The sequence below is a fragment of the Enhydra lutris genome, unplaced genomic scaffold (assembly GCF_002288905.1).
Source record: "Enhydra lutris kenyoni isolate GAN:26980312 unplaced genomic scaffold, ASM228890v2 scaffoldscaffold17, whole genome shotgun sequence".
In the NCBI taxonomy this organism is placed as follows: Eukaryota; Metazoa; Chordata; class Mammalia; order Carnivora; family Mustelidae; genus Enhydra; species Enhydra lutris.
The window spans coordinates 11,776,891-11,793,460 of NW_019154101.1; the positions used below are offsets into that span (position 1 = coordinate 11,776,891).

Consider the following 16,570-nt stretch of genomic DNA (forward strand, 5'->3'; position numbering starts at 1 on the left):
AGAGAGAGAGAGAGAGAGAGAGAGAGAGAGAGAGAGAGAGAGGAGAAAGCAGGCTCCCCACTGAGCAGAGTCCGATGCGGGGCTCGATCCCAGGACCCTGGGATCATGACCTGAGCCAAAGGCAGAGGCTTTAACCCACTGAGCCACCCAGGCGCCCCTATTTATTCTTTTAAAAAGATTTTATTTATTCATTTGAGACAGAGAGAGAGTATGAACAGGGAGAGGGACAAGAGGAAGAAGGAGAAGCAGACCTCCTGCTGAGTGGGAAGCCCAACTCAGGGCTGGATCCCAGGACCCCAGAATATGACCTTTTTTAAAAGGCAGTATCTTTTCTTTTTTTTTTTTTTTTAACTTCAGAGTAAGCTGGGTGGTGAAGATGAGGTAGGATGCCACAGAATTTGGTAAATAAACCAATCTACCCTTAATCTATACACCATAATTAGATTTAGAAAGTAATTACATCTTTTTCCAGAATTTTTGCTAACAGTGTTTCAGTTTTCTTTATCTTTACCAATCTGGTAAGTGAAATGTGATAGCTCATTTTAATGTGATAAATTAACAAGTCATTTCCATTATTTTTTTCATCAAAAATTTTACCTTTGAGATCCTTAAAATTTTACCTTTGGGTGCATGGGGAAAAACAACCATGCTGGGCAGGTATTAGGTAATAGTGATTTATTCATATCAAGTTTGTCAGGCTTGACTAGAATCACTGGGTGTTTCCCAGGACTGCTCTCATCTCCCTGGAAGTCTGAGAGAATGAGGTATGATTACAAGACCACCCACTAAACTGAAGCAAAGCCGGTTCTGGCTTCGGCTTCGTTATTAACTAGCCCTGTCACCAAAACATTCTTTAAGCTTCAGTATTTTCATCCATAAAAATAGAGGAGGATGTCTGCCATTACCAAGTCAGACAAACCTTTCTCAAACAGGATGCAGGGCAAAGCTCTCAGAACTCATGAGGCACCACACAAAAGACAAGAGATAAGCTTGGGAGACATGTGTCAATCTCCCACATACAGAAGCTCAGTATTTCTTTAGCTCTCTAAGCCTGTCATCACGCTCATCCTCTACTTTTGAATATACTTACGTTCTATTGTCCAGTTCTGATTTCAGCCACCTTCCTCATTTTGATTCAGTGAGACGATACCCTGTACTGTTGTTGGAATTCTACAAATTATTTTTGGCCTCAGTTGCCTAACTTTTCATTTGCACCTGACCTTCTGTGTCTTTCCGTTCTCCCACCCCCCAACTCAACCCAGGAAAACACCGTATCTTCCTCTTCTATTGCCAAGCTGTCTTTTCTTTAGCTATTTTACTCCTGCAGAATTTTAAAAAACAAAGAATAATCCTGCACTCAGGCAGTACAGATTTATTGCTGTTGACAGAAAATACTAAGAAGATAAAAATCACCCATAATTCCTCTTCCAGACTTTCCTAAGCATAAATACATATATTTTTTTATTTTTACAATTTGAAATTCTGTTGTTAATATTATGCCATATTTCTCAACATACCATGATTTTGCCTGTAGGTCAACAATTACACTCATATCATTTTCAATGGTACATAATATTCTATTACATGGTTATACCAAATTTCATGTTTTATTGCCTTTTTTTTAACATTCAATCTTTACCCCATAGAGAATTTGTTTTGTATACAGCATGAGGTATGGATGTACCAAAATTCAAATGGTTAACCAATTAACTGCCTTAATATATTCTTAAGAGTCCATTTTTTTCCCATACTGATTTGAGATGTCACCTTTATCAAATACTAACAGATAATAGATGCTTGATCTGGTTTTTACACTCTGTTCCACCAATTCATCTGTTTCTGTGCCAATGTCATGTATAATTTCAACTGAACAATCTGACCATCATTTTTCTATGTCCCTTAGCTAGAAGTTCTAAAATGGTATTTTTAAGTTGTTAACAGGAAAATTTTTTCTTCTAATTTTTAACATCGTGTCTTAAATTATTTATATTTTTTCTGCCTTGAGTAACATATTTAGTTTAAAATCACTGTGATAAGAGTCATTGAATATTACATTTAATGGATAGCGGTTACACACAGATTCCTTTTACCAGGTTTGTTATCCAGAATGTAGCCTTGTTTTTAAAGATTTTATTTTTTAAGCAATCTCTACACCCAACGTGGGGCTTGAACTCACAACCCTGAGATCAAGAGTCACATGCTCCACCAACTGAGCCAGCTAGATCCCCATTTGTTCCAACTTTTATTATAGGAAGTAAAAATTCACTTTACCTGAAAAGATTACTGCCATAATTCATTCCAATGAAATATTAAAAGTATGTATGGATAATTGAAAACTATTAAAACTAAAGCAATTTTGCTGTTTATTGTTGAGACATCGTTTAATCAAATTTTTAATTCCAAAGTAAAACCTAAGTTTCCTTAGCTATTTTAACACATACAAATACATATGCATTAAAGAAATTATGCTGTCTAGGTTAATACTGCAGCTATACTAGAAGACTTCTATGCAGAAAAAGAACTCAAGATACTGTACTTCTTGAATACTGGTCAAGATTTTTACACATGCCCTTCTTATATACTCTCTACATGAGCCTAAGCAATTAATCCCTAGTAAAGATCAACCCCCTTGCCCTAACTGCTTTATCTTTCGGGTTTCTATTTCTTTTCAAAGAACTGATGCTATAAAATGCTTTCCCGGGACGCCTGGGTGGCTCAGTTGGTTAAGCAGCTGCCTTCGGCTCAGGTCATGATCCCAGCGTCCTGGGATCGAGTCCCACATCGGGCTCCTTGCTCATCAGGGAGCCTGCTTCTCCCTCTGCCTCTGCCTGCCATTATGTCTGCCTGTGCTTGCTCTCTCTCCCTCTCTCTCTCTGACAAATAAATAAATAAAATCTTAAAAAAAAAAAAATAAAAAAAAAAATAAAATGCTTTCCCACTTACCATACCATTTCTTAACAAAGTCTCAAATTAAGGGAAGCTATATTTAACCATAACCTATGCCGCCACCCATATTTACCAGCAAGTGCTCTGCAACCAGACTGCATAGTTTGGTTCTTGATTCCACTACTTATTTGCTAGGTCAATCTGCGCACATGACTAATTTCTCTGAGACTCAATTTTCTCATCTGTAAACTGATAATATCTATTTGGAAGAGCTATTTTAGGGATCACAAATACTTTAGATTGAGTACGATCTCTGACATATGGTAAACACTGAAAATAGCTGTTACTATTCATATATTCAAACCTAGCTTCAAGCTTATTAAAAATCATATTAAAAAACATTTTTAAATCTTTGCTTGTTTTTTTCTTGCATTATTACCTACCTACCACATCATCCCTCATCTCCATTCCAATACCAACAACCTCTATTTATCTCTGTGTAGCTGTACTTTTTATATTAAGAATAACTGCTGGACTTTGAATGTGTCCATTTGCAGAGGTAATAAAATTCAATTATGATACCACTGTTAACTCTTAATTTCAAACATTTACTGATAACAGACATGTTACTTCTTTAAACCAAACCTGTAATTTTAGAACTAAAAACTACACAGCTTTCTTTTTTGGAAAGTAGGCTCTATACCCAACGCAGGGCTTGAACTAATGACCCTGAGACCAAGAGCTGTGTGCTCTATCTAGTGAGAAAACTGTATAGCTTTCTAATGAATCTTCTGTATTAACTAAACACTTTTATCAGCTAGGTTTCTTTCTTTTCTTTTTTTAAGATTTTATTTATTTGAGGGGCACCTGGGTGGCTCAGTGGGTTGAGCCTCTGCCTTCGGCTCGGGTCATGATCTCAGGGTCCTGGGATCGAGTCCCGCATCGGGCTCTCCGCTCAGCGGAGAACCTGCTTACTCCTCTCTCTCTCTCTGCCTGCCTCTCTGCCTACTTGTGATCTCTCTCTGTGAAATAAATAAAATCTTTAAAAAAAAAAATTAAAAAAAAAAAAAAAAGATTTTATTTATTTGAGACACACAGAGAGAGCACACAAGTGCCATGGAGGGCAAAAAGGGAGAGGGAGAAGCAGAATCCTTGCAGAGCAGGGAGCCCAATGTGGAGCTTAATCCCAGGACTTTGAGATCATGACCTGAGTTGGAGGTAAACACCCAACCCACTGAGCCACCCAGGCGCCCCTCATTTTGAAAGTTTTTAAATCTCCAGGAAAATGGAAAAATCATTACAATCAGTACACTCATATACACCCCTCAGACTTAACAATGATCATCCTGTCTCATTTGTGTGTGCTTACACTTCCTTCCCCTCCCCATACATTTTCCAAATCACCTGAGAGTTACAGAGAGGTGCACTTCCTATTCTTAATACTTCAGTATGCATAGTTTAAGAATTATGACATTCTCCTATAAAACACGACAGTACCATTTTCATCTAAGAAAACGAACAATTCTGTAATCTCAACATATAATCCATAACCAAATTTACTAATTTGGCCTCAAATTTTCCTCTATAGCCTTTTTTGGGGATCCATAATCCAATCAAGGCCCATTCCTTGCATTTGGCTATTCTCAATCTTTTAATATTACATACTCCTTCCCCCCATTTAAAAAAATTATTTAAAGAGAGAGTACAGACCAGGAAAGGGAGAGAAGCTGGAGCCCTGTCCAGGGTACAGGGCTTGATCTCATGATGCATAACCCTGAGATCACAACCTGAGTTGAATTAAAGAGCTGGGAGCTCAAATGACTAAGCCGCCCAGACACCCCTGAAACTGACATTTTAAAAAAGTATAGGTCAGTTCCAACATCCTGGATCTATTTCCATATAAGTAAAACATTTTCTTGTGACTAAACAAGAATATGACAGATGGCAACTGTATCCTTCCAAACATCACGTTAGAGGCACATAATGCCAGGTTACCCCACTATAGGGGATAAGTCTGATCACCAGTTAAAGGTGAAACTATATTAATAGTCTACAAAATAGAATTTAAGGCAAAAAACTACAGAAGTTGGGGAAGGCATAAAATCCAAAGATGGGGGCACTTGGGTGGCTCAGTGGGTTAAGCCTCTGCATTTGACTCAGGTCATGATCTCAGGGTCCTAGGATCGAGCCCCCCATCGGGATCTCTGCTTGGCCGGGAGCCTGTTTCCGCCCCCCTCTCCAACCCCGCCTCTGCCCACCTCTCTGCCTACTTGTGATCTTTCAAATAAAATCTTAAAAAAAAAAATTCAAAGATGTCTGTTGGCAGAACCACTTCTGTTCCTCATTTCTTCTACATTGGAAGAGAGTCAAAATGAGAGAAGAGATGCAGGAGAGAAGAAGACATAAAGGCTGGAATTCTGTTTCTACTTCCCTTTTCTTTCCTTTTCCCCAATGAATTGCTGAGGCCATGCTAATTGGCTGGCAGATAAAAGCACAATGACAATAGTGACAAGTTCATAATTGCGTGGATATATTTTCCTGTCTTTTCTACTTGACATCCCCAATTTACTGCCCCCCAGTACCTTTTTGTCAATATAACTTAGGTCCAAGAATGGGTTTTGTGCACAAAGAGACTATATTATAATTACTTGGATTTAAGTTAAGACTTAAGACCTTGTGTTCAATTTATAACTAAGATTGCCCTTACTGTTTCTTTTACAAATTTATCAAATTAAAAAACTACTGTACTAGAAACAAAAAAATTTAAATAATATAGTAAAAACCCAGTTTAAAATATAAAACATGGTAATATATTAATTCCTCTATAACCACTACCCTAAGTTTGGTATTTCCATCAGATATTTCAAACTATATCTATAATCTTCATATATACTCTTTTCTTGTTTTAGCACTTCCACTGCCTACCAAGCAAATCTTTAAGTAATGAAAAAACTCTGGTAAATCTAAAAAGTTAAACTGATGAATCTAGTTTATCTCAAGTTCTTAAATATTGCAACAGTCTCAAACAGGTCTCAAACAGCAACATTTTCTTCCATCCTTAAATGAGTAATCAAATCTAACACCCAATTACTCAAGAACACATTCTACATTAGAATCACAAATGAAACAGTTGAGATTGTTGAATATGTCAAATTGCTACAAACCCTACATTTTAAGTACAGATGGCCATGAACTTTATTCACACGAATCATGTGCTACATACAGTTCTCAGTACTTGATGTTAGTTTTAAAAGATTTTATGTATTTGAGAGAGACAGAGAGAGTGAGTAGAGATGGGAAGTAGGGGAAGGGCAGAGGCAGGCTCCCCACTGAGCAGGGAGCCCGACAACAAGCATGGGATTTGATCCCAGGACTTTGGGATCATTACCTGAGCCAAAGGCAGATGCTTAAATGACTTAGCTACCCAGGCGCTCCATAAACATTAAATAGTCAAAAAACTTCATGAAGTAGGTGCCATTATAACCCTCATTTAATAGGTGAGGAAAAAGAGGAAGGTTATGGAACGTTCCCACAGTCACACAGCTAATAGTGGAGTCAGGTTTAGAACCCAGGCTTCTGGCTTCACTGTCTACTGTTACCCTCATGCTGTGTTACCTCTCCTATAGGTCTGATCTACTTCCCAATTTCTATCTAAGTTGCACAGGTTTGGAGACATAATTCCAAGCCTAAGATCTGCTGCCTGGGTATACAACCTCACTGTGACAATAATGGGCATATATAGCACCTTTTCTGTTTAAATAGTTGAGTGGACTTCTAAATCAACTAACTCCACATGGGGATTGATTTTACAGTATGAAATTTCCCAGAGTTCAAAGATCTTACCTAACTCTGCTTTAACTTTCAACATTATCACCTAAAAACTGCATAGATGAAATTCTGTAATTTCCACAAAGGTGTTTCTATCTTTTGATTGGATTCAACTAGTTGTAGTCATGCTAGTGACACCTTTAAGCTAAGAACAATTCAGGGCACATAACAGACCAGGAAAAGCTTAGGATTCCTAAGAAAAAGCCAGTCAACATATTATACAATCTCTAGGGTGAGGTTCCTAATGTCCAGGACAGTCTTCTTCTTGTTAAAAGCTTATAATCCTTTAAAGGAAGAGATATACAATTAAAGGTTACTTTGGCAAACTTCCAGGAAATATCCAAGGGCCATACTATTACCAATGTCTTAAAAGGAACAGTGCAAGGCAGTGCAATAAAAAAACTTAAAAATGTATCAATCAACACAGTTGGCCATTTTATTGGAAAAAGCTAAGTGAATGTATAGCAAGAAAGATCTGAAGGTCTTAGGGGACAGACCCATGGATCAGTACTATAGCTACAGAACATGTTGAAAATTCTGGAGACAACCCAAAATCACTATCAGAAGATGGTTCAAGGACCAGTACCAATTAGTGTCAAAAGTTTTCACTGAATTCTTGACAGAAATGAGGACAATGCAATCTACAAATACATAGACAGATCACTCCAGTTCCAAGACAGTGGGCATTGACTGAGACATCATCAATCTAATAGTTTTGCAGGAAAAAGAAGTACTAGCATATTAGATATATACATGATTTTAAGATACATCACGATTTCAAAAATATTAAAGTTTGAACTGAAGTATAAATTATAGTATATGTTAATGTAATGCTTTCTTGGGAAGGACAGTCCTTTATACCTAAATTAAACCTTTGATTCTTTTTTGGTATTAAATGTCTTTTATGAAATAATGAGGGCAGAAAATGACGGCCAGATTTTTTTTTTTTTTTAAATGTACGAAGATAAACTGGCAACCTTTTGATGTGCTCCCAATTTCCTTCCCCACATTTTACCAATCATGAATCTCAAAAAATCTGGATCCCAATAATCTACTTAGGACTACAAAAATACTTCTACCAGTTTAGTCCAGTCTACCTAAAAATATCCAAAAATAAAGAGTCTCTTGCTTTGCTCAATCACTGAATAGCAATCCTTGGGGAAAATCTTTTCTTCTTTTTGAGTTGAGCTGAAGTCTGCCTTCCTCCCCACACCCATGACTTCCATGTTTCGTTTTAGTCTTCTTGCCTGGAATCCTTCAGAAAAATGGATAAAACAGAAAAACAACTGCTTGAAGGCATCAGACAACTAAGTAAAGTAGCCAAGACTTGAAGATTGGAGAGAAGCTATAATGGTCAGTTTTATATGTAAACTTGCTTAAGCTACAGTCTTAGTTCAATCAAAACACTAATCTCAGGGCACCTGGGGGGCTCAGTGGGTTGAGCCTCTGCCTTCAGCTCGGGTTATGATCTCGGGATCCTGGAATCCTGGGATCCTGGGATCCAGCCCTGCGTCGGGCTCTTTGCTCAGCGGGAAGCCTGCTTCCTCTTCTCTCTCTGCCTGCCTCTCTGCCTACTTGTGATCTCTCTCTTTCAAATAAATACATAAAATCTTAAAAAGAAAAAACCCACTAATCTCGATGTTACTGTGAAAGCACGTGATACATGTGATTAAATGTCTATAATCACTTTAATTATGGAAGATTATTTTAGATAATCTGAGTGGGCCTGACCCAGTCAACTGGAAAGGTTTAAAAGCAGAATTCAAGTTTCTCTAAGAAGAAATTAATCTGTGGATTGCAGCTTCAACTCCTGTTCAGAGCTCCAACCTGAACATCCTTCCTGATGGTCTAGCCCAGTCCCCACAGTTCTATAAAGCCAACTTTCTGTGATAAATATCTTAACATATATTAGGTGTGTGTGTATGTATTTATAGATAGAGGATATATGTTATTGTGATGTATATACACACAGAACCATAATCTGTAATTAAAACCTTTCAAAATTGGGGCGCCTGGGTGGCTCAGTGGGTTAAAGCCTCTGCCTTCGGCTCAGGTCAGGATCCCAGGATTGAGCCCCGCATTGGGCTCTCTGCTCAGCGGGGAGCCTGCTTCCTCCTCTCTCTCTGCCTGCCTCTCTGCCTACTTGTGATTTCTGTCAAATAAATAAATACAATCTTTAAAAAAAATAATAATAAAATAAAACCTTTCAAAAAAGAAAACTCCAGGACCAAATGTCCTGACTAGCAAATTCTTCCCTATCTTTAAGGAAGAAATTACACCAATCTTATACAAACTCTTCCTGAAAACAGAAAAAGGAGGACTATTTCCCAATTCATTTTCGGAGGTTATTTTCTCTCATAAACATAAGTACAAAAATCCCAAGCATTATTAAAAAATTAAATCCAGATACATAAAAAGGGATAATACATTATGAGGACAGTTGGCTTAACATTCTAAAAATCAATTAATATAATTCACCACATTAAAAGACTAAAAAGAAATAGGTTTTATTTTATTATTTTTAAAATAATAAAGCGAGAGAGGAAACACAAGCAGGGGGAGTGGGAGAGGGAGAAGCAGGCTCTCCACTGAACAAGGAACCTGATGTGGGGTTTGATCCCAGGACGCTGAGCGAGAGAAGGAACACAAGCAGGGGGAGTGGGAGAGGGGCTTGATCCCAGGACTCTGAGATCATGACCTGAGCTGAAGGCAGACGCTTAATGACTGAGCAACCCAGGCACCCCAAGCAATAGATTTTAGAATAACTAAAATAGCATGAAACAGTACTGATTTATTAGGTTTAAAAAAAGGCAGGTTGAAATAAATATATTCATAGAAAAAAAGACTGAAAATACTAATTATTCTCCCTTCATTGTAGGCTCATGATATATGTGTGTGGTTTTTTTTTTTTTTTTTTTTTAAGATTTTATCTGTTTATTTCAGGGAGCACGAGGGGTGGGGAGGGTCAGAGGGAGAAGCGGACTTTAAGTCTTTTCTAAGGAAAAAACATTCTGGAATTGAGTCACGCATCAGGCTCCTTGCTTGGCAAAAAGCCTGCTTCTCCACCTGCTTGTGCACTTCTGCTCTCTTTGACAAATATGTAAAATCTTAAAACAAAACAAAACAAAAAATCCCCAAAACAACATTTTAATATTTTCTTGAAGAATTCCATTTTTAGATACGTTTTCCTTTTTTCCCATTTTAAAAGTTATAACACATTTAGAGACTTTGGAATATTCAATAACATACAATTTAAAAAACACATATTATGGGATGCCTGGGTGGTTCAGCAGGTTAAGCATCTGCCTCCTGGGATCATGACCTGAGCCAAAGGCAGATGCTTAACCTACTGAGCCTCCCAGGCACTCCAGGAGGTTTTTTCTTCCCCTTAGAAAAGGCTTAAAACGGTTTAAGAAAAAAAAAAAATGTTTTAAAGTTTAAAAAGTATATTACTACATAAGAGATTTAAAATTAAGAAATATGCTTACCAAACAAATTAGTAATTTATTAGGTTAAATATATGGAATAGTTTCTCAAGCAGATTCTTGCTTTAAATCCAAATGCAATGACTTAATGCAGAGGCATGATGTGTTTCTTAGGGTACTTGACAGCAAGCTTGGTTCTAAGTAACAGGTGGAAGTTAGAATATGTAGGCAGGCACAGAGATAAAGGATGATGCTGCTTGAGCCCCAGGGTATAGGGCACTCAACAATAAGGGCAATGGAACATTCAGATTACCTCCATATAATTCCCTAAACAGAAAATAAAAAATAAAAAGTAAATAATTCCCTAAACAAATTGTTACGAGCTAAACTTCGTATGTTGAGGTTTCAAATCCTAAATCCTTGGAATGGGACTATTTGGAAAAAAAGACTTTAAAGAGGTAATTAAGGTTAAATGAAGTTATTAGGGTGGGTCCTAATCCAATAGGACTTTTAAGAATAGGAAATGAGCGCACAGACACAGGGAGAAGGAGTCCATCTACAAAGCAAGGAGGCCTCAGATGAAACCAATCCCGCCAACATCTTGATCTCAGATCTCCAGCCTCCAGAATTGCAGGAAAATAAATTTCTGACGGTTAAGCCAGTCTGTGATACTTTTTTATGGCAGCCCTAGCAAAATGATATACAGATACAACTGCGAAAATTAAATTTCAGGTTCTGCCACCAAAAGAGATTTAGGACAAACACATAGAAGGAATCTTACATAGTTTTATGTATAGACTGTGATCTTCCTATAGAACTGTAAATCACTAGCTATTTTAAGGAAGTCAAACTTTAATAATCTTGTCAATAATTTACTGTAACTTTCCTCTAATTTTAATAACTGTATATGCTATACAAATATAAAATACTATTTAAATTTCATTTGTATTTGTTACTTTATCTGATCCTTACAACCTTTTCTATGAAACAAATAAAAACCAAACCCTCTAGTCCCAGTCACAGATCTTTGCACTATACCCCAGTATTTTCCAAAATATTCGTAAGGCTCCCCATTTTAGTAAGAACAGAGATAAAGTTTATATCTATATTTATCATAAAGCCTTAGTATTTTAACAGTAGGAAGGACAATCTGAATCTAAAGAAAAGAATATCTTAAAAAAAAAAAAAGCCAACATTTCCTGAGAATTTACTGTGTCAGGCAGTTCTAAGCACTTTACATGAATTAACTCAACCCTAATAACCCTCTGAGATTGTAACTGCAACAATCTCTATTTCAGAGACCTAGAAACTGATGAGTACTTTATCCAAGTTAATAAATAAAGGAACCCAGGAAAAGACTGACTTCAATGCCCACATTCTGAACTGTCACCCAATGAAGTATAGTGAGGGCACTATTGAGCATAAATCTTAATGGCTTTGGAGGCAGGCAGATTTAAGTTTGAATAGTGGTTCTGCCACTTATTAGGGGTATGACTTTGGGCAAACTTAAGTTGTTTGTACCTTAGATTCCTCAGCTCTATAACGGAGGTAAATAAGACAATGGATGTAAAAGCATTTAGTACATGTCTGGCACATAATGTCTAACTATTAAGCCCTTACCCTTCTGGCACATAATGTCTAACTATTAAGCCCTTACCCTTCTAATCTACTTTCATGAATATACAAGGAGAATAGGAGAATCCAACGTTTAATTTGAGGACTCCAAGCAAAAATATCAAAAGGTTCTCCTGAGACACGTAGGTGGCTCAGTTGGTTAAGTGTCCAACTCTTGGTTTTGGCTCAGGTCATGATCTCAAGGTCGAGGGACTGAGCCCTACATAGGCCTCTGCACTGGGCATACATCGGGCTTGGGATTTTTGCTCTCCCTCACCCTTTGCCCCTCCCCCACGTGTGTGTGTATGCAGTGCATGCACTCACGCTCTCTCCCCCTCTCAAAAGAAAAAAAATTATCAAAAACTTTTTTTATCCATACTTATTTCCTTCCTACATTCCAGAAATGCATGTCATTAATCTTATTTCCCCTAAGAAAACATATTAAATCAGATTAGTAGTTAGATCAGTTTTATATGGTCTCCCATAGAACATCTAATAACTTCTATAAGGACAAGTATGGTTACAACTTTAAAACATTCTGGATGTTGCTCAAACATCTAATATTTAATAAAAATTCACCAATATACTTATCTTAACCTTTACTGAATTCTTAAAAAAATATTAAGTTTGTAATGTCTCTTGGGATTACAAGGTAACCATCTGTTTGCTCTTATTTGAACTTCTAATACTTATTTCAAGCTTCAGAGTCCTTAGTACTCTCACTCCAGGATTTATATGGTTATATCACATTCTCCTTCAATCTCCATTTTCCCAGAAAATACTGCTTTTGTAGTCATGTGGAAGTCTCTCCATTTTCTTCTTCTACTTATAACAGAATTTCTTTCAACCATTTTCTTCCTCTACTTATAACAGAATTTCTTTCGACCTTTTCCATTTTAGAAGCATCTTTCTTGAGAAGATTTAGTGGGAAGAACACTGGGCTAGGAGCCAGGGGTCCTCACCTCTGCCATCTCATCTCTTTATCTGAAAGATGAGAGGACTGCACTAAATAAATTTCTAATAGCTTTCCTTATATCTCTAAGCTTCATATTTCCATGATTCTGGGTCTTCCCGCTAGAAGTCATTCAGCATTCCAACAACTTTCCTCAACTTTTTACTCCAGTTAGCCAAAGAGGGGCAGGCATGTTCAAATTCAGGGGCAGGAGGAAAACACAATAATCAGGAAATCTGGAGTTATAGAAGGAAATTGTGAACCAATTAGAAGATTAATAAGAGATATAAGACAAAAAAGATGTCAAAAACAGAAGTCAAACAGCCTAACTCTAACCTCATGCCTACATATCTATTTAAGAGGAACTAAGAGAAAAAGCTTTCAGCAGTAGAGGTTACACAGTCCTCATTTCCAGCTCAAGGGAGCAATGCAACTGTGTGCCATCTTCGCAATGTTGTTGCTAAAGCGGCCCCCTACAGGCTTTGCACAAAATAGGCATTACTGGGGTATTTAATGAATGAATTAGAGTTCAGCTGAACTGAAAACTCTCATAAACGCTACCAGTACTGCTAGGTACCATGAAATCTGAGGACTCAAGTGAAATTACATGCCATTGGCTGTCCTGGTTTTCAAGGGAAGACTGAGACTGAGTCAGATGGGATGCCAAGATGTGGCCTGATGGCACTGCTTAAATTGAGGATGCTAGAAGCAGCCCCAGAAGGAACAAGTACAGATTAGTAGGCACAGGCTATCTCTAACCCACCAAGGCAATATCAGAATATGTATGAAAGTCATTTCCTACACTGGTGTCAGAGTCCAAGAAAGCACTAGCTTAAGTTTCCCTCTGGAGAGGCTGGTTTCTTGGCTTGTGACTGGTTGGAAGGGAGGGGAGAGTAAATCAACAAAGGGATGAGGGAGGTGGGCAGTTCTCAAGATTCCCAGGCCAACCTTATGGTGGTGTTTCTCAAAGTGGTATACCACACCAAGGATGGGGGTGCCTGCTTAAGATGCAGTTTCAGGGACTCATCACAGATCTCTAGAATCAAATTTCTGGGAGTGGTACTCGCATTTTTAAAGTGTAAATTTACATTTGAGAACTACTGTCCCAGAATGGGGGTGGGGGATGGGAGGTGGGGATGGGGTACGGATGGGGATAGGAACTAAGGTGAGATTCTTTTGACTGTGGATTCATTACATATGATTACACTACTTTGCTTTGGGGACCATTAAAAAAAAAAAACAATTTCTCAGGTAAAACCTGTAGCTAGTCCTCTAACATTCACAGGGGCACAATGAAAGGGCCTGGAAAATGCATTTTCATGAACTGGTTGAAGAGTTCCTCCACGGCCTTGTTTACCATGTTTGTTTGTTCACTGGCTTCACTGCTTTATTTAAAAATAAACCGGCCCAACCCAGGAATTTTCAGAAAGAATCACAAACTCCGAAATATAAGAGGTTTTTGTTTGGGGGTTGGAGTTTTTTTTGTTTGTTTTGGTTGTGTGTATGTGTTGATAGTGCAGAACCAGGCTTGTAAACCTGAAGTCACTGCCTGCTATAAAAAGTAGGATTTCACTCAAAAGAAAAGAAGATCCCCGGTTATGGCTCTGCCCAGCTCTTCTGCACTCGGAGCTTCTAATGAAAGCCAGTAATTTGTGGGTGGCAGAGAAGGAAGACTCTGAAGGAGGGGTGGGGAGTGAGCAAGACGCACTCTCCGCTCCAGACAGAGTTTGACAAGAAGTCCCACCAACTACCTGATTTTTAATGAGTCCCATTAGCTGCCAGGAAAAAACCGCGTCTGCAAAAGCGTTATCAAGAAACACTCGGCGCTACCGTCCTCGCCCTGCTGGCGGGATGAAAACACCCCAGGCCTGCAGAAAACAATCAAGTTACTCTTTAGCTGTCCCCGCGACTGCGTTTACGATTTCCATATAAGGCGACACCCCTTTCCCGGATTCTAAGACTTTATCCTCAACACGAAAACGGGCCGCCGAAACCCACTTGCGGACATTTTTCCTCGCGACGATTTCAGTCCCGCAGCCTTACAACTGGGGTCCGACCTGGCGGGCGCCCGCCCCAGCGGCAGCCTGAGGAGACGGCCCCCACAGCCCTCACGCCCTCCGACACAAAGGCAAAGCCCGGGCCCTGTCCGCCGCCACACTCGCCCTACCGGGCCCCGAGCCACACTTACCTGACGCTCCCCGCCGCGCTCTCGCGCTCGGGGCCCGAACCCGCCCGGGAGGCGCGCGCACTTGGCGCCGCGAGAAGCTGCCGTGCCGCAGCGGCGCGCGCCCCCCGCCCTGGCCGGCGCGGCCACGCGGCTGAGTCACCCGGAGCTTCACATTAAAAGTCCCCTCGGCGCGCGGGGCACGCCGGGAAGGCCCGGGCTCTGGGCCCGCAGCCTGGGGCGGCGGTTGGTAGGTAACCTCTGTCTTTCCCTCCACGCCCACGGGTCCTGATGGAGGACGCGCTCGCACCTGCACTGCGGGGGTGGATTCTGTTTCTGAGCCGCGGATGCCCCCTTTTCAATTATTAAAGGTATAAAACGGAACGTTAGTAGCTACCGGAGTTGTAGAATAATCTTGCGCAGCACCAGGACAGCTAATGCTTAAATGACATTGTGGAGCCTCCTTGTCTTCACGCATTTGGGGCAGAGGGTATGTAGTAAGAATGACAGAGTTCCTTAAACACGTTTTGCTTAGAAGCCCCTATCCTGGGTATGCATTCTGACCAAAGAGGAAAAAACCTCATTTTTCTCAAACTTTGAATTAATGAAACCACATGGTATATATAGCAAACAAAGTTGAATTGAAAATTTTAAATCAACCGAAAGCAAAGTATTGGAAAATTGGCTGTGTTACGAGTAAAATATTTCAACAGTCAAAAAATATTAACGTACGGTCAATGTCCTATAAGTTGAGGGCTGAAAACATAAAGGAAGGAAATAATATCAGTCCTTATTGTCCTGATTTCTGGGGATTTTTGTATTTTTAAAAGTTAGTAAGTTATACTTACTATGCAAACAGTTTTATTTTAAAATTGCTGAAAACTGGGGCAGCTGGGTGGCTCAGTGGGTTAAGCGTGGGACTCAGTTTCTGCTCAGGTTGTGATCTCGGTCTTGGGATAGAGCTGGAGTAGCGCTCCCCGCTGAGGGGGAAGGCTACTTGACTTCCCTTTACTCCTCCCTCACCCTCTCATAAATAAAAAATCTTAAAAAAAAATTGTTGAGGGTGCCTGGGTGGTTCAGTGGGTTAAGCCGCTGCCTTCAGCTCAGGTCATGATCCCAGAGTCCTGGGATCGAGTCCCGCATTGGGCTCTCTGCTCAGCAGGGAGCCTGCTTCCCTTCCTCTCTCTCTGCCTGCCTCTCTGCCTACTTGTGATCTCTGTCAAATAAATAAATAAAATCTTAAAAAAAAATTGTTGAAAACTATGTAAATTAATAGCATGATTTCTTAAATGCTGAGTCAACTTTTTTTTTTTTTTTTGGTTACAAAAGTCTCTAGAAACTAATTTGAGGCCAAAGATTAGGATTAGAGTTGAAGTGGTAGGAATATGAGAAAATTGTTTTGACTCTCATTCTAGTAGGTTGCTATAGTGTGTATGGCAAAACTGCGTTATCAGGGTCAAAACCTTTAATTTTAAAAGCTGAAGCTATACAATTTTTTCATTACAATTTGACTGTAGAGGTCTTCCAGGATATAGGATCCAAACTTAACAAAGTAAAGTAGAGGATTGTTCAAACTAATGCCTTTATTTCCATTTCTATAAAATACAGTATTATACCTGAGAGCAGAAAAGAAGAAAAGGAAGAAAACCTTCTTGATATTCCTGCAGGATAGTTTTTTTTTTTTTTTTTTTTTAAGAATTT

At 39.1% G+C, this 16,570-nt stretch overlaps 1 protein-coding gene across 1 annotated transcript in view; it reads right to left on the reverse strand.

Annotated features, from left to right (window-relative positions):
* Positions 1–14,933, reverse strand: part of LOC111147569 (potassium channel tetramerization domain containing 20) — a 32,803-nt gene extending 17,870 nt beyond the window's left edge. The window contains exon 1 of the mRNA XM_022503672.1: positions 14,894–14,933. The gene's annotated coding sequence lies outside the window, so the exon portion shown is untranslated. The remainder of the gene's footprint in view (positions 1–14,893) is intronic.
* Positions 14,934–16,570: the final 1,637 nt, after the last annotated feature.